The 26,448-nt window shown below is 54.0% G+C and overlaps 1 protein-coding gene across 3 annotated transcripts in view; it reads right to left on the minus strand.

Moving 5' to 3' along the window:
* TFEB (transcription factor EB) overlaps nucleotides 1–26,129 on the minus strand; it is a 45,336-nt gene extending 19,207 nt beyond the window's left edge. The window contains exon 1 of one of the 3 annotated variants that reach the window (XM_090282385.1): nucleotides 25,962–26,129. The gene's annotated coding sequence lies outside the window, so the exon portion shown is untranslated. Of the gene's footprint in view, nucleotides 1–14,856; nucleotides 14,971–23,217; nucleotides 23,498–25,961 lie in introns of those variants that run through there. The other 2 variants (XM_090282384.1, XM_090282383.1) reach the window with 2 other exon arrangements.
* Nucleotides 26,130–26,448: the final 319 nt, after the last annotated feature.

The raw sequence follows: 26,448 nt of genomic DNA on the forward strand, positions 1-26,448 counted from the left end.
AGGCCCTCAGGCTCATGTGGGTTCCAAAGAAACCCTAAAATGTGGGGCTAGACCCTCAAGCAGGCCTAGGATGCCCAAAAAAGAACCATGTACAAGGAGGGTCAGTTGGGGTGCTGCAGGGTATGTGATGTCATGGGTTCTGGAAAGGCCCTTGACCCCAAAATATCTCCCCCCTTGGTCCGGAAATCCCTCCCAACCCTTTCAGAATCACTGCCGGGAGAGGCTCCCACCTGAAGCTCTTGTCAGCTAACACCCCTGGGAGAGGAGGCTGACAGCTGGCCTGAGAGCGGCAGAAGATGGGCAGGGGGAGGGGAGCCCAGGTGGGCAGTGCTCAGAGCTGGTGACCCTGGTCCCGCCAGTGCTGCCTGCCTGCGAGCTCCGAGCGCCCACCGGGAGGGGGCGCTGCCCTCCCGGCCTCCCAGGAGGCTGGTTCCCCAGAAGCCAGTTCTCTCGGCCGGGGTGGGGGTGGGGGGCTCACCAGGGGAAGGGCCTTAAGCACCCCACCCACCCATGTACATTCCAGGGGAAATCAAGTCCTGCCCTAACTGTCCTCTTGAGGAAGGCAAAGTGCTGGCAACAAGGAGGGGGTGGGAGCCCTGAGAGAAGGGAGGTGGAGGGACAGGAGGGGGAATTAACCAGGTTCCAAAATAGCACAGTTGGTTCTGCCTCGCTTCACCCTGCGCAATGTCTGGCAGCTTCTGCTTTCAGTCTGACTCACTCCCGGTGGGGGCAGGACAGGGCGGCCATGGCAGGCAGAGGCCTCTGGATAACCACAGACTTCTTCCCTCACTACACGCACCTATAGCCGGCCTCCTCCCTGGCCCTGCCCATGAGCTGGGCTTCTGGAAATAGTCATTAGAGGCACAAGCCCCGGAGCTCCCTCTCCTGGGTCCCCATCCAGCCCTCACCCACTCGGCGCTTCCCCAGTCACGGCAGCTGCCTCAGCCCCAGAATTTGGGTTCACTCCTGCCCTGCCCAGGTTCACTCCGCTGGCAGCTCCCTGTTTCTACGGGGAAGTCGGAGGAGACCTGCTCTGAAGACCAACTTCTCCCTGACACCCAGGATAAATGACCCTCGACAGTTCCAGTCCCACCAACCAAATGAGTGAATGAGCTGCTCCAAGATATGAGAGAAGCAGCCGTCTTACTCTCAAAATGCACACAGCAGCTCACGAACCCCTTTTTTCTGTCCTTAAACTACACAAGCAACACTTTGCCCTTGGCTGGGCAGAGAGAGGAACCAAGTGCCCTGGGTTTCCTGCATGTTGGGTGGGGAGGAGCATCAGTAACTTTGCTCTCCCCTTTCCCTATTTTGAACCTCCTAACCTTCTCCTCCCCAGCTTCTCCCCTAGGAGGCAGCTGCCTTATACCCACTCCTCCCCGATCAAAGATGCTGAAGCCCCAACCTGAGCCTCATCATCAACTCCACCTCTCAGTCCCTGTGCAGACCTTCCTGGTCCTCCTCCCAGCCCTCACACCGCACTCCTGCCCCAGATAAATCAGCCACCTTTCTATCCAAGTGGGGCAGGTAGAGAGTGGCCATGAGCACTGCCAGTGCCGGCCCTTCCCATTGACTGGGGAAGAGAAGCTGCTAGTCATTAGGGGGAGGACGTCAAAAGAAACAAAGTTGGCCAGCACAGGCAGACACGCTCCTGCCCTCCGCCACCCTGGCACGCGCTCCCTGACCAGACCTGGTTTGAAAGTGAAAACATCAAGGGGAAAGGCTGTGGGTGGCAGCTAGAGAGATGAGTCAAAGGGACCAGAATTTGGCATATCTGCCTGGGTAGCCCAATGAGGAGTTTTCGATGTGAACGCATCAGCCACAGGCAGCACTTGCCCCATGCCTGTCGTCTGCCCCTCCCCATCCCCCCCCACCAGAAGGCATTCTGTACAGGCCACTTCCTGCTCTTAACTCTTCCCATGCCCTCCGCCCAGAAGGCATGAGACTGAACAGCATGGGTCTGGTGGGGGAATGGGGGAGCAGGTACCAGGCAGAGCCTTCACCAGAGACAAAGAAGGGTGCTCTTGAAGAAACTGACCCTCCCTTGCCTATGAATTGCACCCTGTTCCCCAGATAGACACAGAGGGAGGGCACCAGAAGGCTCAGCGCTGACTGACTGAAAGGCAGCCAGGGAGCCAGTGGCCCCAGGAAGGGAAGAGGCAGAGGCGGTGAGAGACAGAAAAAGGAAGTCAGAGAAACCACGACAATCACAGTCTCGGGATGCCAGAGCTGGGAGGGGACTTGAAGGTGGCCCCAGCCTATGTGCATAGAGAAGTCCACTTGCCTGGGACAGGTCCCGAAAAGGGCTGCCAGTGCTGCCAGTGTCTGGCACAGAGCAAGAACATTCATGCTGGGACACTTGCCTCTCCTGTGACAACAGCCACACTCCCAGGGACGAGCCGGACTATCAGGCCTGGGTTCAGTGAGTGCAGCAGAGGCTGGTGGGCCCCAGCCACAACCCCCAGGGTACCCCCAGCCAGCCGAGCCGGCCTCCCGGAGCCTCTCGGCTGCCAGCACCTGCATCTGTGCCAGAGCCAGCAGAGGTAGCACCCTGCCCGCCCCCAGCACCCCTCAGCCAAACAGTAAGGGGAGTGAGTGAGTGAATAAGCAGCCGTTCCCACCCGCCCCCTCACCCACCCCACTCTGGGTAGCTCTAAAGCTCCATCTACAGAGGTCCCCGAGGAGATTGGGCCTCAGGCGCCCACAGCAGTCACTGTTCCCTAACACACATTTTAGTGGCCTCCTTCCCTCCCATCAGAACTAGTCTACCCAACTACTGGTGCTTCCCAGTCACCTCCCAGTAAAGGACCTCTGCTCACACCCTTGTCTCAACCAATGAGGCCCGAGGAGGCAGGTTAGACCTGAAATGAGGAGCTAACTCAAACACTTCCAAAGAAAGGCCAACACAGGGGCCAGAGTGCAACAGGGGCCATCGTCCCGTGGAGAAGCAGGCGTGTAAGAGCCCAGGCCCTGGAGGAGACTGGTGAAGCTATAGCAGTGGCCAAGTGTGTACCTAGAAGTCTCCCACTTGGGGGAGGTGAGCCTGCCTCGGAAGACTTATTGGTAAGACGGAGAGAAGAAACAAGGATGTGCCAAGGTTACAAGTTATGTGAAGAAGCCTCCATTCCAGAGGTGGTGATGGCAACATTAGGTTATAGATGACAAATGCCAATAAGATTAGAAGCCCAGCATTGCCTCCAATCCCCATTCTGCGACTAGAACTATAGGACTCCGGCATTCCAGAACCTGAGCGTGCCCATTTGTTCGGTAGCACAGCCATTACATCCACGCTTAGAACCAGGCAGTGAGGACACCAAGGAAGGCTGTCTGATTCCACACTGAGAGCATGTATTTTGAAGCTGGTACAGCTGAATCCCAGATCTGCTGCTTATTCTCTGCATGACCTTAAGCAACTTAACTTCACGGGGTCCCAGTATCCTCCCAATAATGTCCATCTTGGAGAGCTTCTGTAAGGAGTAAATGTAAAATATCTAATATAGGTGCTCAATAAATATTTGATGGATACATGGATGAATGTATAGATATAATAGCTATATGGGTGAATATAATGCATGGATGGATGCATGCATAGATTAATGTATAGATGGATGGATGAATGGATGGATGGATATTTGAAAGGAGACAAAAGAGAGCAGTAGTTGTCTGTAGTCTGATTCTCATCTGGTTAAATATCCCTTTCTGCTAAATTTAATGACAAAAAAATGAAGGGCCATCACTCTGATTTATCTGTTAAAGAAATCTATATCTCCATTTATCAGGTTGACAAATGCAAAGTAAGAGTCCCTTAATGAGCTTTAGGTGCATTACTGGGGGAGGGCTGTTCCCTGAAGGGTGCAGGGTGATGTCAGAACAGAAGGTATCCTCCTGGCTCAGTCACCATCACACCCCTTCCCACCATGTGGTCCCACCATGCCCATATCCCTTTCCTCTCAAGTTCAACTCCACCCAACCCCTGCCCCAGAAAAGGTGGGTCAGGGGCCAGGGAGAGGAAGGGGAAGCCAAACCAAGGCAGGGCAGGGGAACAGGACAGGCAGGCTGAGCAGAGGCAGCCGAAAACAGAGTGTGGATATGTGGGATGGGGTGAACAGAGATCAGAGAGAAGGGATTGAAGAGCAGAGAGAAGGGTTTATTGTCTTTGGAGAAATGGAGAAAGAAAATAGCCCTGAGAGAACAAAGGAGCAGAAGTGAAATAGACTGAACAACAACAAATGCCATTCCCTGCTCTATCACCCCCAGTGGCTCCCCGCTGTTCACCAGAAAGAATCCAACCCCCCTAGTTGGGCCTTCAAGGCATCCAGGGTCCCTCCCCTCCCTAAATATGCCTTGAGCTCAGCCCAGGGGCCTCCTCACTCCCTCTCCCAATGCAATCTGGGCCTCCAGATCCTCCTCCTGCCCCATGCCCCTTCCACAGACTGTCCAATCCCCACTTGTCTCTGGAAGCCCGCAGATGTACCCAGTGCTATGGCCTTGGATGAAGATGTGTTGACTGGTGGTAGGAGTGGCAGAAACAGAGAGGATGAGGCCAGGCAGAATGGGGAAGGAAGTGAGGGTCCAGGCTGGGGTGAGAGGGGGCATAGTCTCCATGTCCCCCTCCAGCGTCTCTCTTCCTCACCTGTCCCCACAGCCCAGCCGTGGCATTGCACAATCTGTGGTCACTGAAGAATGCCCTGTGCATTTGCTAAGAAGGCTGAGGTGGCAAAGAAGGAGGGAACCAGGCCTCACGTCCAGGACAGAGAGGGACAAGGAGGGTGGGCCAAGGAAAAGAGAAGCTCTTCAGCTCTGCCAGCCCCAGGGGGTTGGGGCTCATGGGGCAGATAAGTTGAGCACAGGAGGTGAGAACCGGGGCAGAGCCCATAAAAGTTGTGTCGGGGCACCCTCCATCATGGCCTTAGGGGCATGGCTGCAAGGCAGAGATGGGACCCCCTCAGAGCCGAGAGCTGGCGGCGCCCCTTGGCAGACTCTCTGGCCTCAGAGACCTCTCTAGGCTGGGAAACCTGAGATGGGGCAGCTCAGGATAGAATCTCAAAATAGAAGAAACCATAAGCCTTAGCACCCCTGCCTCGGGGGAGATCTAAGTTGCAGGAGCGCCTCCCCAGCAGGCTGTGGAGCACAGGAAAAGAGAGTGAGGGTCTAGGTCCTAGCCCCGGCCACACTTGTGCCCTCTCAAGGAGCATAGGGGATACACAGTATGGGTGGAGCAGGGAAACTGAGGCACAGAGCTGCCCTCCAGCTTCAGAGACTTGCTTTGCTTTCCCAGCCCTCAGCATCATCCTTGAAAATTACCCACCATGCTTCATATAAGCACATGGGGGTCCTGCTGTTCCAGGGTTGGTCCCTTTCCACCCTGAGGACATTAACTCTCTAGAAAGTGGCCTGTCTCGGTCCCCAAAGTTGGGCTGCCCTTTCCTGAGCTCTGACCTGGAGGCCGGGGGTGCAGCACAGGAGTGGCACAGGGCACAGACTTTGGACCCAAGGCTATCTGGGCTCAACCCCAGCTCTGTCATTTGCCAGCTGTGTGACCTCGGGCAAATCACTGAAGTCTCTTGATGCCTCGGTTTCCTCACGTGAAGGAGGATAATGCTCCTTGCTCTTGTACCTCACAGCTGATGGGAGAAACAAATATATTCCTTTGGCTCCTCAAGTATCTGAATGTCCCTCCACTCAGGACACACTCCCTAATGACAGTCTGCCTGCTTCATCCTCACCAGGGCCCAGTGGCTCAGGCCCTGGCAAGGGGGTGCTAAGGAGCTGATGTAGCCGCACTGCTGATAGAGCTGGTGCCAGGCCCGTTGCAGGCACGGGGCCTGGGGTGTACAATGGAGCTGTGTATGTACCCAATGTTACCCTGGAGCAGAGCTGGGCAGGCCAGCATCTGGGCTCAGGCCAGGAATTCATTTCCCTGGAGAGGGCCTCCCCACCCCCTCCCAGGCTGCACTGCGGGGGGAGGGAAGGGGGTCAGGCACCACCCTCTCCCCCGGCGATCCCAGGCAGTAGAATGGGAACACGTCTGGTGACAGGCACTGGGAACTAGGGACTCCTGAGTCCAGTTGATGGACTGGGCTGCTCACTTGTGAGGTATTTTGGTCCCATTATGTAATCTGGGGCTGGGGCCTTCCTTGGGGGCAAGGGGAAGATGAAGTCTGTGGAGCCAGGAGAGGGTGCAAAAAAAGCCTGCTGGGACCCCCTCCCTAGACAGAGGACCTCACTCCTCACTCCCCAGCTTGTTGGGGCCCTGGGCTCAACACAGGGCCCTGTGGTGGCCTGGGAGAGGAGCTGGCTCACTCCCCAGGGGAATGAGTCACCAGTCGGCTGCAGCCAGGATGGCAGGGAGATGGTGGGCAGGTGGAGCCTCTCCCTCCCTCACTGGCAGGCCTTCTCAAGCTAGAAAGCCACTCGGCTGTGACTACGTGCTGACCGCAGCAGTCCAGCCCCATGCTCAGGCTACTTCCTCTGGTGCAGGGGGTTACCTAGAGCCAGGATGTGGGGTCCTGAAGGCCTCCTGGTCCCGCATTGCTCCATAGCTTCAGGCACAGGCCACCCTCCAAAATGCCCCCAAGAGGCATGTCAGATTGTAGGTCAAGGCACCCACTTACCCCTGAGTGAGAACCTGGGTCTGAGGCAAGGGAGTCGGGGGGACATAGGCCTCTGGTGGATGGGGAGGAGGCCTGGCCCCCTACACTTCGGGTTGTGGCCAAAATGTGGAGATGTGGTCCTTTGCATGAGTCACTTCCCATTTTCCTCAGCGCCTAGGACATGAGGGCGATGGGGGATAACTGCCCTTGCCCCTCACTGACCTGATCCATACACTCCTTCACACCCAGTCACAGCGACACAAACATGTGCTCTGTGGCTGCCGCCCACACTCCCAGAGGATCACACGAAAGTTACGGCAGTGGCCCCAGCCCAGTGGACACAGTTGGATGCCCACCCTTCCCCTCACACCCACAGGCCCCACCTCCCCTGCTGAGCTACAGCTCAGCATATCACACCCTGGAGGCCCCAAGGGGCATCCCGGCACCCCAACCTCCACTTCAGGAGAAGCTGGGAGCTCCAGCCTGGGAGATGGAGGGGACCTTCCCCACCAGGCCCACTGAGCCCTTTGTGTGTGTGTGTGTGTGTGTGTGTGCGTGTGCGCACACGCTTGCGCGCATGCGTGTGCATACGAGCGCACACATGTGTGTGACCTGTCCTGAGAACAGAGGCTACAGGAACCAGAAGGAGCCTTCTGATGCTGAGCCCATGCCCCTCATTTTACTGATGAACAAACAGGTTCAGGTTGGGAAGTGTCTTGTTCAAGTTTCTAAGCAAGACTGAACCCGGACCCCAGGGCTGGGGTGGCTTAAGGCTGGTCAAACAAAGCAGGGGGTGGGGAAGGCGGGGTGAGGGGCAAGACGAAAGAGGAAGGCATAGGGGAAGATTGGCCACCATACCAGAGGGCTCTCTGTCCTGGGATGCTGTGCTGTTACCATTTTATTCATTCATTTCAAACATTTCTTGAACACCTACTATGTGCTCAGCCCTGGCTTCTCCCCGGGAGATTTTGCTTCTAGGATTGAGTTTTGAATTTAAGGCACCCACATCCCACAAGCAGGGAGGCTGGAGTGGAACTTGAACCTCTCTCCTGAAGAGCAGCCTTGCAGCCCCCCTGTGGGGAACCCCAGCAGCCTCTGGGCATCAGTACCCATGATGCACCAGAGCCCCGCTGCACAGGTCACCTCCCAGAGTCAAGGCCAAGTCAGAGGACACAGATGTCAGATCACAAGGAGCCTGGAGGACACCCAGAAGCAAAACCCCACTTTCAGACAAAATTTATTAGGAACGTTGATATGTAAAACATGAGAATGAAGCAGCTCTGTGGGGAGGGAGAGAGCCAGACCACCTGGCATCCAACCAGGGGCCCTCAAAGCACCCCAGGGGTTCTGAGGAAGAGTCTAAAAACCACAGCTTTCTCTGGCCTCTTCTTTTGTTACAGAAATGCAAGAGAAGGAAGTAACATGTGTGGACCCTGTAGCTCAGAGAGACATAGGATCACAGCCCCGTGCAAACCTCCAGGCCAAGCTCTCTTCCCTGACGGGCAATGGCATCCCATCCCTCTCATGGGAAAAAAACATGACAAAAAAAAAAAAAGTCTCATGGATTCCACTCCTACTGTGTGTACAGCAATGCTTCACAAACATCAGCTGCTTTATTTCCTACAATAATTCTATTGCCTACATATTATCATCTTGTAGCATCTTGTAGGTAAAGAAATGGATATTCAAAAAAGTTAGGTGACTCACCCAACCTGTGAAGGGCAAAGCCCATGTTCCAACCCTGTGTGCTCCCGGCCCCTCGCTGCAGCCTTGCAGAACTCGCCACCACCATGATGCCTGGCTGTGACCACTCCCTCTGAGCTTCATTCCAGGCTTCACCCTGAGAAAAACTGAGAAGCCTCCTACCCAACTCACTCCAACATCACAGCACATACAGAGCTTCTCACTAGTAATAATAATAAAAATAATAAAAATTCCACCACCTTCCTATTATATAGCACTTACAATTTAGGCACTTCTTACATTATCATTTACTTAATCCTCATGACACTATACGCTCATCCTCATCCCATAGATGAGGAAACTGAGGCACAGAGAGGCTGATGACTTGTCCAAGGTCACACAGCTTAGAACTAGCAAAGCCCAGACACAACCCCAGGCAGTCTGGACTATAATGTCTGTGGCTCCTCCTTCAATGGTGACTGTAACAAGTGCCCTAGCTTGGGGTTTGCTTCCCTCCTCTGAGGCCCCTCTGCAGGGGTCAGAGGCCAACTGGAACCCACAAGGGCTGGATGTGGGAAAGCCTACCTGATGAGTACCACCAGCTCATGCTCTGTGGCTGGATGGTAGCACCCATGCCGCCTCCCCACCCACCGGGCGCTGGAGCCAGAATGATGAGATGAGGAGAGCAATCAGTGCACAAGTATAAACAGGACACCTACTGCATGCCAAGGTTCAAGCTGTGGCAGATACAGGAGGCTGAAGTCTTTGTCTTTGCTCCCCTGCCAGTGGCTCCAGTCCCTGGCAAAGTCCAAAGGGGTCGCCCACCACCCCCACCCGGGGTACTGGCGTCACCAGATGTTAGCAACACTTGGAAACGGGACTAAAAATAGATTCTATAATGAGTCAGTGCTAAGAATAAACGGGGCAAACAGCCCTCCTGGAGAGGACACTCTCTACTGGGGAGGCCCAACCTCTTCCCACCTCCCAACCCAGCAGCCTGGCCCACCTCCTGCCCTTTCACTCGGAGCTTCCCACAGTCTGCAAAGGGCCTGAGGTATTTACACTGCAGCTGCCGTGTGAACAGAGTTGTGGGCAGCCCCCTACAAGAAGGGTGGGAGATCAAGGGTGCAGAAGCTGGAGGAGACCGCTCTGCTCAAGGCAGAGTGGATGGTGGTGCCAAGACACTCGGGCTTCCTTCCCAGCTCTAATACCCACTCCGCACAGAAAACTAGACAATCCTGCCCCAGCTCCCCTCCCCTCATGTCCCACCTGTGAAATGGGTCCCTAGAGTCAGCCACACTAGACCACTTCACAGGCGATCAGTGCGGTGGGAGTCGGGGGAGGGGGCTGAGCCCTGAGAGGGACAGCAATACACTAAAGCACAGACGTCAGATGTCTGGGCGTGTGTCAGAGCTTAGTCTGCACCACGCCAGACCCTACAGCCGGGATCTCCCTCATTTCCTCCATGTTCTTCCCTCTTCGCTCCCCAGAAATTATAAGAATTGTTAGACTCGTGAACATCTGCACATGAACTGAACATTAATAGAGCACATTCATTCATTCCCACATGGCGTTGAGTGAGCCTCTCAACAACTCCAGATGACAGACAAGAAGATGAATTTCATTACCCAGTGGAAGAGCCTGGGCTCAGAAAACTGAATGAACTTGCGAGGGGCCCTGCAGCTGGGATGAAGCCTTGTTGCCATCCATCAGCCGAGCAAGAATCTCCAGGAGCCCGTATGCTGGGCACAGACCCATCTCCCCAGCAATGCCAGAAGGGATGCAACACTCTCTAATGCTGCTGGGAGCCAGAGGGAAGGGGCCAGAAAAGGGTGAGGAGCCTCCAGGAAGGAAACAGTAGGGGGTGTCCTGAGCAGAGTCCTGGCCCTGGATTCAAGGAGCCTTGGGGTGTAGTCCCAGCTGTGATAAAAGATAATTTCAGGATCTAGGGAAATCACTTCCTAGGCTTCACTCCAGGTCTGTTTCCCATCTGGAAAATAGTGCTTGTCAGCTCCAGGCCTTTCAGATATCCTGGGGTACATCATGACCACATACTAGGGGTATATAATGAATATGAGTATATCACAGGCTCTGTTAAGTACTTCAGGGAAGAAACTAATTTTGCTTTTTTTGACTCACACTCTGCCATACCTGCTTGACCACCAAACCCTTGCACAGAACACATCTTGGGAAACCCCAGAGTAAATTTGGGGTCACCGCCTCCAATACCTGTGGGGGTCAGCAGGAAACATGAAAGCCTGAAGCAGCCCAGACAGAATGAATCGGGACCTTGCATTTAGCTATAAGCCCTGAATACTTCCTGGCAGCTCCTGGGGTTCGGAAAGTCCAGCACTTCTGTTCTATGAAAGTCTCCCTCAGGACCAACCCAGGGTTTGAATCCCATCTGATCCTCAACAATCCTATTGAGAAGGGCAAGGAAGGGGACAGGACACTGTGTCACACATAACAGGTGACTGCTGCAGGTAGGAGAGGTGGTGACATGAGGGTGAGGTGGCCACTTGCTGTGCCCTTATTATGCACTAAGTGCTTTACCTCTATTGTCCCATGTCATTCTCCCAACAGCCCTTTGAGGAAGGCATCGCTGCTATCCCCCCTTCTCAGAGTGAGAACCTAACAGCAAGAAAGACTCGGCCACTTCTCCAAGGTTACACGGCTAGTAAGTGGTACGCCCAGATTTCAGCCCTGCCAGCCCAAATCCAAGAACTCAGGCCCTCAGCCCAGCTCTGCCACTCACTAGCTGGTAACCTTGGGTGAGAGACTTAACCGTTCCCGGCCTCAGTTCCCTCACCTATACAACAGGATAATAAAAAGACGTGTGTATTAGGTTATTGTGAAGATTCAATTTTCAAATAAACAAAGGTGCTTAGCACAGTGCCTGGCACACAGGAGGTACTCAATTATGCGACCTTTCAAGTAACCGCCACATTCACGCCTGAGCCTCTGGGATCTGGACTTACAGGCTGGAAGCCACCCACAGCTTCCTGGAAATTGACCCCTGCCAATCAGTCCCAGGGCACTGCCCCTCCACCTGGCAACACGGAATTCCAAGCTGGGGCTCCTGAGGTACCCCATGTAGGTGGGGACTCTGGAAGGTGGAGTTCCTGGACCTAGGCCAAACCTGGGTCTCATCCTCTGAGGCCTCTAACAGGCCACTTCCCCCGCAGAGCTGGGGATATCCCCAGCTCAGCATGGGTCACAGGCCCGTCCTCACCCTTGCTCCATGGCCCCAGGTCACGGGGTGGGGAGGCAGGGGGCTCTCCAGCCAGACAGCTGATGTCCTCATGACCTTCCCCAGCCCTCCTAACCTTAGAGATGACAATAACAACCCACTCAGAGCTCTTCCCACTTCCTGTAACCAGCTCATCCACATTAGGTCACAAGATGGGCATCACCACCCATGAGGCCAGCTGCCCAAGGGTTAGTAAGCCCACTTTGCAGAAGAAACTGAGGCCCTGATTTGCCCTGGGTGGGGATCCAAGTAGTAAAAAGGCTTCTGTCTCCTGGACCAGGTCTCAGGGTTGAGCCAGGTCCCAGGCCAGACCCACCAGAGCCAGCTGGGGCAGCAGAGGGGAGGAGAAGGTTCAAGAGGCTCCTGGGACCAAGGGGAGGGGAAGAAATGGTTACCCAGTGGGCCCAGGGTCTCACTCAGTCACTGGGGATCCTGCAAGTGTTGGAGGTAGGGGAACATCAGTAACCCCAAGTTCTCCTCTTCCCCAACCCACCTCTGCCAGAGGAGATGGACATAGCCCTTACCCAGTGCCATGAAATGACTGCCGACCACCCCTCTGCTTCAGCTACCACGGACACCTCTGGCCGGGCCCAGGCCTACAGCCTTCCATTGACAGGGAACACCCCCCACCCCCAGGTGGTGCTCTAGCTCCAGACTCCAAGCCAACCATTCACCCCAGGCATTATTGTCTCCTGTCACTGTCCCCACCTAACACATATCATCACCCAGAAAGCCCTCCCTTACCACCTCATCCTCTGCCTCTGCTGCCTAGTAGGCCCACTCATCCACACACACCTTGTTAAGAATTGGGTCTGACTCCCCAGTCTGGCCCCTGGCATGTAGTCCTGCACTCAGTAGTTGCTTTATAAACATTGCACAGGAAGCAGATAATCTCTTCAAAGACACTGGTTCCAAATTTTTAAATCATGACTCACAGAAAAAAGTTTTATTTGACCATAGTGCGCGCGTACACACACACACATATGAACATACAGAGAGCATGCATACACATGAACATGAGCCAGAAAAAGTTGCACAGAACAACCCTTACCTATATTGTGCAATACACTTGGATGTTTTCTATCTTTTTCATTAAAAAAAATGTTCATTGGGACCCACTAAGCTGATTTCATGGCTGGATTAGGGTCCAGTTAGTGGTCCTACTCCACAGTTGAAGTAACGACTGTCCAGGGATATCTGTGTGGCTCAAACTCTCCACCCAGCACATGACCCTCTCTACAAAAGGTGCCTAATAAGAGCATCCATTTGCGGGACACTTACTCCAGGCCAGACCTGTGCTAAGCATCTTACTGTGGTATCTCATTTCATCTTCACTGTCACTCAGGGAGGCAGAGTGCTGCTATAACCCCCATTCCACAAGGGAAGAAACTGAGACCCAAGGTCACACAGTAAATGGCTCAGGCAGATTCAAAGTCAGGGCTGGCTGAGCCTGGAGCCATATTCATCACCCCAGTGCCATACTGCCCACCAGCTGGTCTCCAGCCCCTCTCTTAAGTCCACACACTGGCAGGAAGCTTGCCCCAGCAAAGTCTGCTCCAACTCCAGCTACTAAAACACCATTCCCTATAGTAACTTAATTCTTGGAAATGGGCCAGAGCCCACGGGCTGTGATACCAGCCCTCGTAGCAGGCCTTGCTCCTTCCCCCGTACTACCTCCAGCTGAACACAGAGAAGGGCCCTGGGATGAGGGTGGGGCTCCACCTCAGGGCTATGGGGACCATTCTGCTGTCTCTCCTCATGGATATCATTGCCCTGAAGCAAGTCACTCAATCCCTTTGTGACTCCATGTCCGCACCTACGAAATGGGGATGATAACAGCAGCCACCTCATAGGGTGACTGTGAAGGAGGGGCTAATGCGGGCCAAGGATCTGGCACAGCCCCTGGTGTGGAGTATGGTCTGGGAATGTGAGCTCTTATTATCATCCCCAGTTCTAAATCAAATCCCTATCGTCAAAATAATCACCATGAGCATTATTTGCAATAGCCAGGATATGAAAGCAACCCAAGTGTCCATCGATAACCAACGGATAAAAAGCTGTGGAACACATATACAATGGATTATTACTCAGTCATAAAAAAGAATGAAATCTTACTACTTGCAACAGTATGGATGGACCTAGAGAGTATTATGTTCAGTGAAATAAGTCAGAGAAAAACAAATACCATATGATTTCACACATATGTGGAATCTAAAGAATAAAACAAACAAAAGTGAAACAGACTCATAGATACAGAGAACACACTGACCATTGCCAGAGGGGAAAGGGGTTGGGAGGCTGGGTGAAAAGGTGAAGGGATTAGGAAGTACAAGTTGGTAGGTACAGAGCAGTCACTGAGATGTCAAGTACAGAACAGGGAATACAGTCAATAATATCATCATAACTATGTATGGTGCCAGGTGGGTACTGGAAATACCAGGGGGAACGGTTTGTAAATTATATGATTTTCTAACCACTATGTTGTACACCTGAAACTAATACAAAATTATATTGAATGTAAACTGTAACTGAAAAATAAAATTTAAAAAAAAAAAACAATCACATGAACTCTGGGCAGATTTTTGCTGTTTGCACAAGCATGCTCATGTACCAGTCAAATGTCAACCTGTGCAGAGTGCATAATCACTGGTGCCAGGCACTGTTCAGAGCGTGAACTCATTCTTTCAATCCTCACCATGAACCCACATGGCAGGCGCTATAATTGTCATCTCTGTTTTACAGAAGAGGAGACTGAAGCACCAAGAAGCTAAGTATCTTACGGGACCACATAGCTGCTAAGCAGCATGTCCAGGATTCAAACCCAGGCCGGCTGGCATTGCACAGCTAGGCCAGGTGCTCTCAGCCACTGCTCCCAGTCCCTGATGTAAGTAGGTATTTACTGTGGTCAGTGTCGTGTGCGCAAAGCACATCATGCCACTACCTTCTCCGAGCCCCAAAACAAGCCTGGGAGATGAGGAGAGGAGGCAGGGAGAGCTTAGCCTGCTCTCCAGCCAGACAGCTGAGGCGCTCATGACCTTCACCAGCCTCCTAGCCTTCAGGTCAACAATAACAATCTAACCAGGGTTGCAGGGCCCCTGAGAGGTGCGGCTGGCAGCCAGCAACTCTGACTCCTGATTTCACTTGGTTTCTACCATCCCAGGCTCAGGGGAGCCCTGTCTTCTCTCCCCCGAACCCAAGCAGGGGCCCCTCCCATGGGCCTCCCGCTTCCCCAGTCCTCACCCTGCTCAAAAGCTATCCTCATGCCAGCACAGCCACCGTGCACCTCCCCAAAGACACAACACACATGCATGCACGCACACACTCTCATACCTGGGGGAGGGCAGCCCCCTGGAAGGAGGCCCCTGGAATGCTCAGCTCCTGGGGGGGCCCGAGCCCAGGGCCGTGGCCCTGCACCAGCACCAGACCCAGTTTCCTCATTTGCCCCAGCACTATTTCCCACCCAGCCCCCTGCGCTTCAGTCTGAGAGGAAGTTGCACAATCCCCTGGGAGCTGTGAATGTGGCCAAGGATTACTCACAGCACCCGGAAGTCTACCCAACTCAAGGGGCTCCCAGCTCCAATCTCACCAACCCAGGTCTCCAGGCCACCGACAGTGGCCCTGCCTCCTCCCAGACTGAGCCTCTGATAGCCACCTCCCACCCACGCAGCCTGGACTCGCAGGGCCCCTGGCCACACTGCCCCCTACACTGACATGGACAAGCACAGAGCAGCAACAATTTGCAGGAATCTTACTAGATCCACTGCAGGCCTAACCCTAACTCACCAATCCTCCTGTCCCTCCTGGAGACATGTGCCCTCTTCAGCAGAAGCCCCACAGTTCACAATCTTCCTGCCTGACCACACACTTGTCACCTGGGCCTTGGGCCTTCCCAGGGCTTCCAGACAACCAGTTCAAAGTCTTACCCTGGCCCCTGAGACTAAGCATATTCCTCATGAGTGCTGGGAAGATCTGAGCCACCACACAATTTTCACTCCTGGGAAAATGCTCTTGCTCCACATGCGATTCCAGAGGTTCCCCAGCCCCCAGAGTTCTCTGACAGCCTGTCAAAGACACTCGACATTTCACTAGCAGTTATTTCTGGTAGCCAAGGGATTCCCATTTTTGGAAGGTAATACCCCTTGTCAAGAAAAGCTGCCAATCATGGAGCTGTTACCAGTCATCTGCACCTGAGGGTGGATGAGTTTCTAGGCCCTTTCACGAGAGTATGTTTCAGGAAGGGATAGTGTAGTAGCTGGAAGACTGGGCAGGCCATGGCTCCTGGAGAAGGCAGGAGAGACCACTGAGGTGCAGGGAGCCCCAGGACAGGGAGGCCAGGGAGACCCAAGGAGCTTTGGCCCCAACGCCTGCCAAACCTGGGCCCTTCCCTGGAATAGCAAACTCTGGAAGGGCAGAGAGGGCAAGGAGGAGCCTGGCCTGGGTGTGTAGAGCCTCTAAGGATGGCCTCTGGCTACCACCGCTCACTGACTTGCCATGGGGCCTCAGATAAGAAGTATGTATGATAAGCACCTCTTACCCCTGTCACCCCACACAACCTTGGACTCCCACCCAGGTGTGGACAAAGTCAGCAATAATTTTGCCTGGGCCCCAGGGCTCCCTAGAGAGCCCCTTATTTCTGCAGTCCTCATCAGAAGGCTGGGGCCTCAGGGCAGTTCCTAAACAGCTCTTTGAGGCCCAGAGTAGCAGGAAGCAGGGTGGAGGCTCCTGGCCAGTCACCTAATGGCTCCAGCTCAGCAGACAGGGAGTACGGTCAAGAACGCAGGGCTGCTCTGGAAAGCCCTCCCTCCCCTGGAAACAAGGGCTACAGGCCACTTTGCCAAGATGCTTCTCAAAATGCCAACACAGCCTCCCTCTCCCCAGTCCTGATTACAACCCCACAAAGGGGACAGGGCAGCAGCCCTTGCCACTCTCATCTCCAGATGAGGAGACTGAGGCTCAGAGCGTTTAGTGACTTCGCTGAGGCCATGCAGCAAATTCATGGCACATCTGTTTCCTGGCTCTTTTTCTAGATCATAGTTTCTCAATCTCCACACAACTGACACTTGGACCAGATCATTCTTTGTTGTGGGGGCTGGCCTGAGCATTTTAGGACATTTAGTAGCATCCCTGGCCTCTACCACTAGATGCCAGTAGCATTCTCTGAGTCGTGACAACCAAAGTGTCATCAGACATTGCTAAATGTCCTCTGGGAAGCAAAATCGCCCCTGGTTGACAACTACTGCCCTAGAAGTCCCTGAAGGACAATCACCTGCGAATTCAAAATTGAAAGGTAGTTGCCAGGGGCAGAGCCTCCCTCCTCCTATCCAGGTGGACCTGGTGGGAGGCGCCGAGTACTCAGGGGACTCAGAATCCCCAGGAAGAGGCCCCAAACTTAGAAATCAGCCCCCTCCCTGGCATTCAATATTATAATTGTCTTTCAACTATTTTGATCATATACTCTGAGCAAAAATTTTTGAGCATTGCCAATATATGCTTTTCTCATAAATTACTTATAAATACCAGTGCATGAATATATCATGCATGTCAACAAACACACACAAAAATAGTCCTATAAAAAAGAAGAGAAGGTGAAATGTAAATTACACCCATGATAAGGCACTATTACACACTCACCAGCATGTCTGCCACTACCAACCGCTGGTGAGGATACGGAACAACAGAAACTCTTAGGCACCGTGCACAATCACTTAATACAAGGTTTACTAAAGTCAAAATATGCACTGCATACCCTGTGCTCTACCAATTTCACTTTGGGTTATATATACTCTAGAAAAATGTAGGCACCAATACACTAGGAAGCAGATACAAAAATGTTCTTATACTATTGTTCGTAGTAGCCAAAAAAGGAAAGCAACCCAAATGTCCACAAGATGGACATAAACATGGTAGCAAGTTCATACAGTGGAATACTATGCAGCAATGAAAAAAACACACTACAACTACATACAACAACGTGGATGAACCTCACAAATGGACCATTAACCTGAAAAACATGACACAGAAGAACATGCTCAGTGTTGTTCCAGCTGTTTTAAATTCAAAGTCAAGCAAAACTAAACTCGATAAAGGGTGCAGACATAGGTGGTTACATGGTAAAGAAAAGCAAGGAAGTGATTATTAGAAAGGTCAGGATAATGGTTACCTCTAGGCAGGGGGTTATGACCAAGGTGGGGCACACAAGCTGATTTTGGAGTGGAGGCTACATTCTGTTTCTTCATTGGGTAGTGGTTACCTGGACGTTCACTTTTATAATCATTTATTACATTATGTATATGTTTATGCTCTTTTCACCAAGTGTGTTATATTTCACAATAAAAAGGGGGAGAAAGGGATAAAACAGAAATAGAAATAGGAGTTCTAATATTTTCTTCTCACACCTAGCTTTGAAAACCACTATAATTAGGCCAAACTGGGTGAGAACCTATAGTCACAGCTCTGGAGTATGCGGTGACACTCGGGCTGTCTGTGGAGGGGCTCTCCCAGCTGGCCCAAGCCACCGGCTGCCCCCAGCCCCCAGGAGCTGGGTGGACACCACAGCCCCTTTCATCTCCCGCCTTCCCACCCACCTCACCCTGCCTTGGCCCCTCAGAAGCTCATGTGCACAGGCACTGAAGGAGCAGAGTGAGGCCACAGACACCCTGTGAACACATGAAAAGAGGGAAACAGAAAGAAGAATTGAAGAGTATGGAGAGAGAGGACACAGCAGAAAAGACACGCACAAACTGAAGGCCGATGTTCCAGATGCAGTGGGACCAGTTGGAGGGTGAGAGGGATTGGGGGGAGGGAAGGCTGGGGCCTCAGGGCAGTTCCTGCAGAAAAGGTGCTGGAGGCTGGGCAGCAGAGGCAGGGTGCCCCAGGGTCCGGGCCCCAGTCTGGGGCTGCAAAGATGCCGAGCTGTTAGGCCCGATTTAGCGCCCCATCTCCCATGGCCCAGGGCTTCCAAGTGGCAGGTGAGTGGCTCAGGGGCCTCCCTGTGGCCTTCCCTCATACTCTGCAGCCTCTAGTCCTCCTGGGAGAAAGGGTCTGTCCAGGAGGGAAGCCTCCAGGCCTGCAGAGGTGACCCCAAGGGGAGAGGACCCAGGGGGGAGGTAGAGCTGCCTTTCTAGGGCCCAGAGGGTAGGAAGGGAGGACCAAGGTCGCAGTGCTGGCAGGAGCCCTTTTGTAAAAACTCTCTCCAGACCAAGGAACAATGCTATTTAGAGTGAAGAGTCAGGTGTGGACATATTTACATTAATTTAGCACTTTATCCTGTCCTATTTTATACCTCTCTGCCTTTCTCTGTCCTCCATGGTTACTGAAATTCCTCACTAGGCTGTCAGCTTTGAGGAGGAACATTGTCCTTATTCTCATCACCTGCGGGGCCAGCCCTGCCCTAGGCACCCAGGAAGTGTTCAGCTATGCTTGCTGACCCCCAGGGTGACCAAGGCCATGGAATGCTGGAGTGGTGCCTTCACATTCCCTGGGCCTCAGTCCCCTCCTCTTGACAATGTGAGGGTAGCACCAGATGGTGTCTAAGGCCCCTGGCCCTACAGCCCCAACCCTCCCGCAGCAAAGCCAGCCAGTGCCACACTGGCAAGGGCAGCTGAGAGCACACCTGGCTACAGCTGGGAGGGGACAAGAAGCAGCAGGGGGTGGATGGTACAGTATGTTGCTTGGCACCCCTCAGGGACTGTGGGGGGCTGAGGCAGGTGTTTTCCCAAACCAATTATAAACAAAGCAGAGGACAGGCTGTGATTTCCCTTGGCAAACAGGAGAAAACAAATCAAGCCCCACCCCACAGCCTCACTGATAGAACTGGTAGGGGGTGAAACCCTCTGGGGGAAGGAACAGGCTGTGAGCACCACACCAGAGTGAGGCAGGGAGCTCCTTGCTGAGCTGTGTACAGTATGAGGGGAAGCTGATACCCAGCCCGCTCACAGGGCAGAGCCCATGGGCACAGCATCTGTTATGTCCTCATCTGGGCACATGACGGGGCCCGAATCACGCTCGCTCACTCACTAAGCAAAGATTACTGAGTATCCACTATATACCTCGCTCTCTTCGAGGCACTGGGGATACCACACTAAACAAAACAGATCCAAAACCTGTGCTCAGGGTGCTGACATTTGAGTGCTCCATTCATCTGTTGACCAATTGGCTCTCAGGTCAAGCTGCCTCCCCCTGCAAGGCTGAAGGGCCGGCCACAACCTCTTCTCACCCACCAGGCCTTGCTCCAGCTCCCCCCAGCTTCTAGGGAAGACTCTACCCCCACCAGCCCAGGGCGAGCCCCAGAGTCACTGGACTATCTGCAGTCCTCAAGACCCAGGACCTCATAGAAGGTAATGGACACACCCTACCTCCAGCACTGACCACCCCTCCCCTACCCACCCAACATCTGCAGGCTGCATGAGAAAAGGAGAAGGGAAGGGCTACTTTTTGTGCATTTTAGCATTTTTAGTATTAACAAGAAATTCAGTTCAGTGATCCAGTGCTTGCCCTCCACAGGGTGGGAAACAAACATAACATGATAGGTCTTTCTACTGCCTCACTGCAACAAAGTGGAGACTGCTTGGAACACCTGCCCCAATTCAATAATGCTGCTCTGGCTCCGCGCACTTCTGCAGAGCTTCAGACCTTTCTCATGTCTGACGATTTTCTGGGCTAGTTCACCCTTCACTGTCCACCTCATCCTGCCTCAATCAAACAGCAAATATTTCCTGAGCACTTGTCCCAGAGGAGGGGACCGAGACCACAAGGCTGGACAGTGGTCAGTGTAACATGAGGCAAGGGTAGAGGGCCAGGCTGGAGAAGGGAGATCTGACTATGCAAGGGTACTCGGAGTGGTCCCTGTCCCCGGGTATCTGGCTTCCAAGAGAAGACAAAATAAGAGAGGCCCAAAGCAATCAGAGACCCAGGAGATAGAAAGCTCTTGCCTGGGTAGCTGCAAAGCTGTAGTTTTGAAGTGTGTGGTCTGGAGACCAGCAGCATTAGCATCACCTGAGAACTTGTCAGAAACACAAATTCAAGATCTACGAATTCCAGACCTGCTCAATCAGAAACCCTGGGAGAGGGGGCGCCAGTGAGCTGTGTTTGAACAATGCCTCCAGGTGATTATAATGCCGACTCAAATGTGAGAACAACTGCCTTAGAGAGAGTGCATTAGAATCATATGGGGGATTTTTTTAAAAAAGATTTTATTTATTTACTTCTAGAGAGAAAGGAAGGGAAGGAGAAAGAGAGGGAGAGAAACATCAATGTGTGGTTGCCTCTCGCACACCCCCAACCGGAGACTGGCCTGCAACCCAGGCATGTACCCTGACTGGGAATCGAACCGGCGACGTTTTAGTCCCCAGGCTGCTGCTCAATCCACTGAGCCACACCATCCAGGGGGCAGATTTTTTAAAAAAATATTAATGCCTAAGCCCCTCCCCCAAGACTCAGATGCAATGGTATTTTTTTAAAAGCTCCTAGACAATTATGATATCCAGCCAGGGCCACAGTCAGATAGGACAGTCCTCTGAGTCTCCTGGGAAAGTGTTCCTTGATGGACAGAGGACTTGGATAGGAAGAAGCAGGGGACAGGGTGCCAGTGGAGGGAACCAGCATGAACGAGGGCTGGAAGAAGGGAATATGGGCCATGGGTTTCTGGAGAGTCTGTTCAGATTCCTGGATCAATCCTCATGGCATCACATTTTACTTTGGGACCTCCTCTGTATGGATAAGAGCCAAGAAGGGGATTGCCCAAGGAAGCTGGACAGGGGTGGGATGGCCAGACTTCATTTCTCCTCCTCCTTATGCCCATACTTAAGGGCTAGAAAATAAAACTGGTAATGGCTCTGCCCCTCTGAGTCACCCTCCGTTCTCCCCCACTGCCCCACCACCCCACAACAAAGCACTTCCTATGAGCATGCTAAGTTCCAGATCCTGCTCTATCTCTGGGATTGGTGCTCTGTCTTCAGCCAAGGGAATCTGTGTCTCTGGTGCAGAGTGGACGAGGGGCAGGCAGCAAGAGCCACAGGGGAGAGCCATGGGTCAGGAATGGGTAGTAGACCAGGCCAGATGCCACCCAAGGAATGCCGAGGAACAGGCAGGACAGTTGTGGTGGAGATACCGCAGGCATTGCCAATTCCCCTATGCTATCCTGTTAAATGTGAAGACCAGGCTGGGTGTGGAGCAACAGGGAGTGGTGGGGACTGTGGCCAGAGTCTACAAAGCATTGTAAGGCATTTCATTTGCAGATGTTAGATGCACAGGGGGCTATTTGCAATGCATAGGTCTTTATTTCTTCCCTAGAGCTCTTTATGCCTCTACTTCCTCACTTGAAAATGAGAAATAAAGAAATAAGTGAGTTATAAGAATTGATGATGATAATAACTAACATTTTTTGAGCATCGCACTCAGTACTGCACATGCAGCATGCGTGAACATACTTAGCCCTCACTACAGCACCATTAGGTAGGTGCTACCTGTAATCCTCACTCTCTAGGTGTAGAAATTGAGGCACAGTTGGGTTAAGCAGCTTGCCCAGGGTCACACAGCTAGTAAGTGGCAAAGCTGGGATTCCAAGCCAGGAAGCCTGGCCCCACAGCCCATGCTCTCAAGCACCCCCTGCCCAGGTTGCACTTAGCCCAGTGCTCATACATGGTAGCTATGGCTATGCCCCAAGAAAAACTGGCTGTTCACTTCACCAGGAGCAGCCTTTGGCTAAAGTTCCACTGAGTGGACTTCAATAGTCTCTCACATCCCCCTGCACCCCACATCCTTCCCTTTTTGAAGCCTTTTCTATTCTGGTGCCTCTGCCAGGGATCTCTAGGGGGTTTGCACAGATGATTGAAGTTCACAGATATGGAAACTGAGGCTGGATGAAGCACAAACCTGCCCCAGATACACAGCCTATCAGAGGCAGGGTGGGGTCTCCTGGGTGCCCATGACCTTCACTGCTATCTCATTACCACCCAATAGCTTCACAGCCTTTTCTCTATATCTGATTAGACAAGTGCCTTCTGAACTCAGGCCTCACTAGAAGTTAACGTTTGTGGTTTCCAAGAAGACCAGGGAAGCCTTGTCTGAAGCCAGTCCAGTCTACAGAGTTCTCGGCAGGGGGGTCCTTGGATCACCTGTGATAGCAGCCCAGAGGAGGAGCCAAGAGACAGGTGTGGTCCTGGGGCAGGGGCCTCATCAAGTTCTCCCTGCCTGCCCCCTCCCCATCCCACAGCAGAAGACCTGGGTGGGGGAAAGAAAGTTCCCAGACCACCACACTCCCACCTTCTGAGAGAAAAACTCCTGGAAACCCTGAACTGCTCTTTAGGGATTAAAAACATGGGTTTCGGAATCATTTGGGCCTTGTTTAGACTCCCTACTACTTCTGTCTAGGCTGTGTGACTTCAGGCAGCTGACTTAACTTTTCTGAGTCAGTATAATGAAAATAATAATTCGTACCTCATTCTAAAGAATACACAATAAATGTTGGCAACTATTGTTTAGAACTGTTTCAATATAATATGGTTCTATTATAGCATAAAGAGAATAAATATTCTATTAATATAATATTGTGTTATTGTTACAATCCCAGACACCCATATGCACAACTCATCTATATACAGATAGACACCTATAACCTCATAATCACACACACACACTCCCATCAACTACACACACCCCACAATGACACCCAGAGCAACACCACGGACTCACCATGTACCAGGCACAGCTCCTCTCTGAATCCTCACAACAGCCTATGAGGTGTGTGCATTTTTATCTCCCTCTTTTCAGATAAGGATACACACATTACATACATATACGCGGCATCCTGGGATATGGACACTCCTGAGCGCTCTGGAAATCCTAAGCTCCCTCCCTCAGTTCAGAAGAAGCCAACTCAATTTCCACGGTCATCTCCAGGGCAGCCCCAAGCTGGGCCCCAAGTGATCACTGCCCTCCATCCACAGGACAAAGGCCCAACCTGGCTTTTACGCCAGCTGGGGCTGGGGAAACCCCTGCAGCCAGCAGAAACCAAATTGACTTTGAAAAGGAAGAGACAGACACCAGCGGGTGGCTGGGCCACTCCCTGTGGGGGCAGGTGCTAAGTAACTCTATAAACTCTGGCTAACGATGCAATTACAGCCATAAACAGAGCCCCAGGAGGGATCAGGGCCAGAAGCCAGACCCTCAAAGGGCAGCCAGGCCTGAGGGGTGGGAGGCCCCTTTTCCTTAAATTACAGCAGAGACTGAAAGGGGGTCCTGACTGGCAAGGGGGATGGACACTGGGTATCTCCACTATTCAGGACCCTGCATAAGCTCCTGCCTGCACCAGCCAAGCCTCTGCTCACCTCTGTCACCAGGCCATCAGCCTTCAGAAGCCCAGCTGACTCTCCCTGGATTCAGTGCTCACCTGAGATGTCCCCTGCCCCAAACCCTGCACTCCTTCCATGGGACCCAGAACCAGGAGACCTGGGTTTCCATTTAGCAGCACCGCAATGAGCTGAGGCAAAACAGGACTGCAGCTGCAGCAGGCCTTGTCCACTGTAAGCAACCCTGGCTCCTCTCCGGGAAAAGAACACAGCAACAACCGTTCATGTGCACTCTTGTTCCCTCTCCTGTCCCAGGAGCCAGGAAGCAGCCAGAAAGGGGCCAAATCAGTTGCTATTTTTCCCAGGGCTGGGGAAACTGAGGCACAGTACAAGCATGCCAGCAGACTACCAGACTGGACTCTCGACTCCAGTCCTCTCCGTTCCAGTGCCTCTATAGACACCTTTAACTATTGCTGCTGTATCTTCCCCAGACTGTAACCTCCCTGCAGGCAAGGTCTAGGAGCTGTCTGCCAGACTGGGCACAGAGAAGGCCTCAGAGGGAACAAGCCAAGGGGCCAAGAGCTGCATTCTGATCCGCGCACACCGGCATCTGGCCGCGCTAGAGGAAAGCAGGTCGTGAGCCGGTGTTAGCTCGGCCTGGGCAAGTGCAAGGGCCTGAGTCCATATCCCAGAGGTGTCACGAAGGGGCGGGGGGTGGCTGTATCAGCCTTGTCCCCTACCCTGCTCCACTAAGCAACCCGTACCTAACTCAGGAGGGTGGGGATGGAGGCTGAGCGGTAATTTACTGGCACTTCTCCAGCGAAGGAACGGGAAGCCAAAGCACTACACTCAAGTTTAGTCGAGAAACTGCCAACGCAGAACCGTCCCCAGAACAGACAGGCGAGAAGACCACGGCTGGAATGGACGGGGATTCCGACAAGGACTCCGTGGTGAGGGGCTGGCAGGGAACCAGAAGGGGGAGCCCTGGGCAGCGCGGGCGTCGCTCTCTCTCCCCCTAGGCGCGAGGCTGGGCTGCGCCAGGCGGCTGCGGCGCGAACCTGCTCTCACAACCCGAAGCAGCTCGGGGCAGCCGTGCGTGAAGCCAGAACCCGGCCCGGACTCGGAGGCGGCCGAGGGGCGGAGACCGAGCCGGCATCAGCCCGCTCCCTTCCAGGAGGCAAGTGTGGAATAGCCGCCCGGAGTACGGGAGGGGGAAAAGTGAGCGCAGACTTGGGGGACGGGTCAGCCTGGGGTTGGGCGGCGCAACCTCAGGGAATAGGGGGAAGGGGGCGCGTTTTCCGGGATTTGGGACCCACAAGGTGTGTGTGTCGGGAGGGGTAGTCGGGGGACGGGCGGATGACTGAGAACTCCCGGGAAAACAGAAAGAGGGGCGCGCGGAGGGTAGGCTCTGGAGTTAGGGTTCCTAAGGTCGTGGAATAGTGCAAGGGGGAGAAAAAGACAGCGCTAAGGGACACCAGGGGAGGCAAGCAGGGGCGGCTTCTTCAAGAGACGGAGGGGGAGAAAGGGACGGGAAGGGAGGGAAGGATGGTACTTCCACCCGCCCGTCGCTCCCCCCTCAACCGCCCTCGGCAGCCCAGCCCCCGGGGCGTGGCGCCACTCCGGCCCTCCCACTCCCCGAACCATCCCGGCAGGGCCGGGCCGGGCTAGGCCCCCGCACACCTCCCCTACCACCGGCGTCCTCCCCCGCACCACCCGCCCCCATCGTGTCCGGGGGAGAAGAAGTGGGCGCAAGGCCCACACGTCCCTCAAACTTCTTGCAAGTTCACTCCCACGCCTCCCACCCCTTCGGCTCCCTGCTCCCGGGCCGGGAAGGCCCATGCCTGCCCCGGCCCCTCCCGCCTGGTTACATAAGGTCGCAGAGAAGCCGCCCCCGGCCCGGGCCTGAAGGGAGGGGCCGCACGGGATCCCGGGATCGGCGGGCAACGCCGCTCGGGCCATGCGCAGGGCGTCCAGGGCTAGATGGACAGCGGGGCCGGTGGCGGCGCGACGCACACTGTCTTGCTCCCCTCTCCAGCCCGCACCCCCACCCACCCACCTGTCTCCCGGACCCACGGGATGGGGGCGGGGGAAGTCTGGGCCGGGAGTTCCGGGCCCTCCGCGCACCCCTTGCTCCCCGGCGCTGCTCACCTAGCTCTGAAGGTCAATCCGTCCGCCGCCCGCGCCCCTGGGCTCCGGCAACTTGTCCCAAGTTCAGGTGTCCGGCCCGCAAGCTGCGCTTGCCGCCCTCTCCCGAGTTTCTCCGGCTCTGCACCCCCAGGGAGGCCCGCCCCGTCCGCCTTTCCCGCTGATGTCGGCTCCGCCGCCGCTCCCTACGTCTATCCAGCGGCCGCCGCCTCCGCTGTCACCGTGCCCCGCGCCCGGCGCCCTGGCTCCCGCTGTCACTCCGCACCCACTTCCCGCGGCGCCCGGCAGAGGGCAGCACCCGCCCCTCGACCCCGCCCCGCCCCTCCCCCCATCAGCCTGCCGCGGCGCCCGCTGGGAAACGTAGTCTTCGCTGAGCCCAAGGGTGTACACACGGACTTGGTGTTTAACTTTGAACTTTTCTTCCACTTCGTTTCTGCCTGTCTTGCAAGTTTTATTTCTCTTCTCAGTCACTGATGTCCCGAACCAGAGT

This window comes from Furipterus horrens, unplaced genomic scaffold (genome assembly GCF_987537825.1).
Source record: "Furipterus horrens unplaced genomic scaffold, mFurHor1.1.pri manual_scaffold_6, whole genome shotgun sequence".
NCBI lineage: Eukaryota > Metazoa > Chordata > Mammalia > Chiroptera > Furipteridae > Furipterus > Furipterus horrens.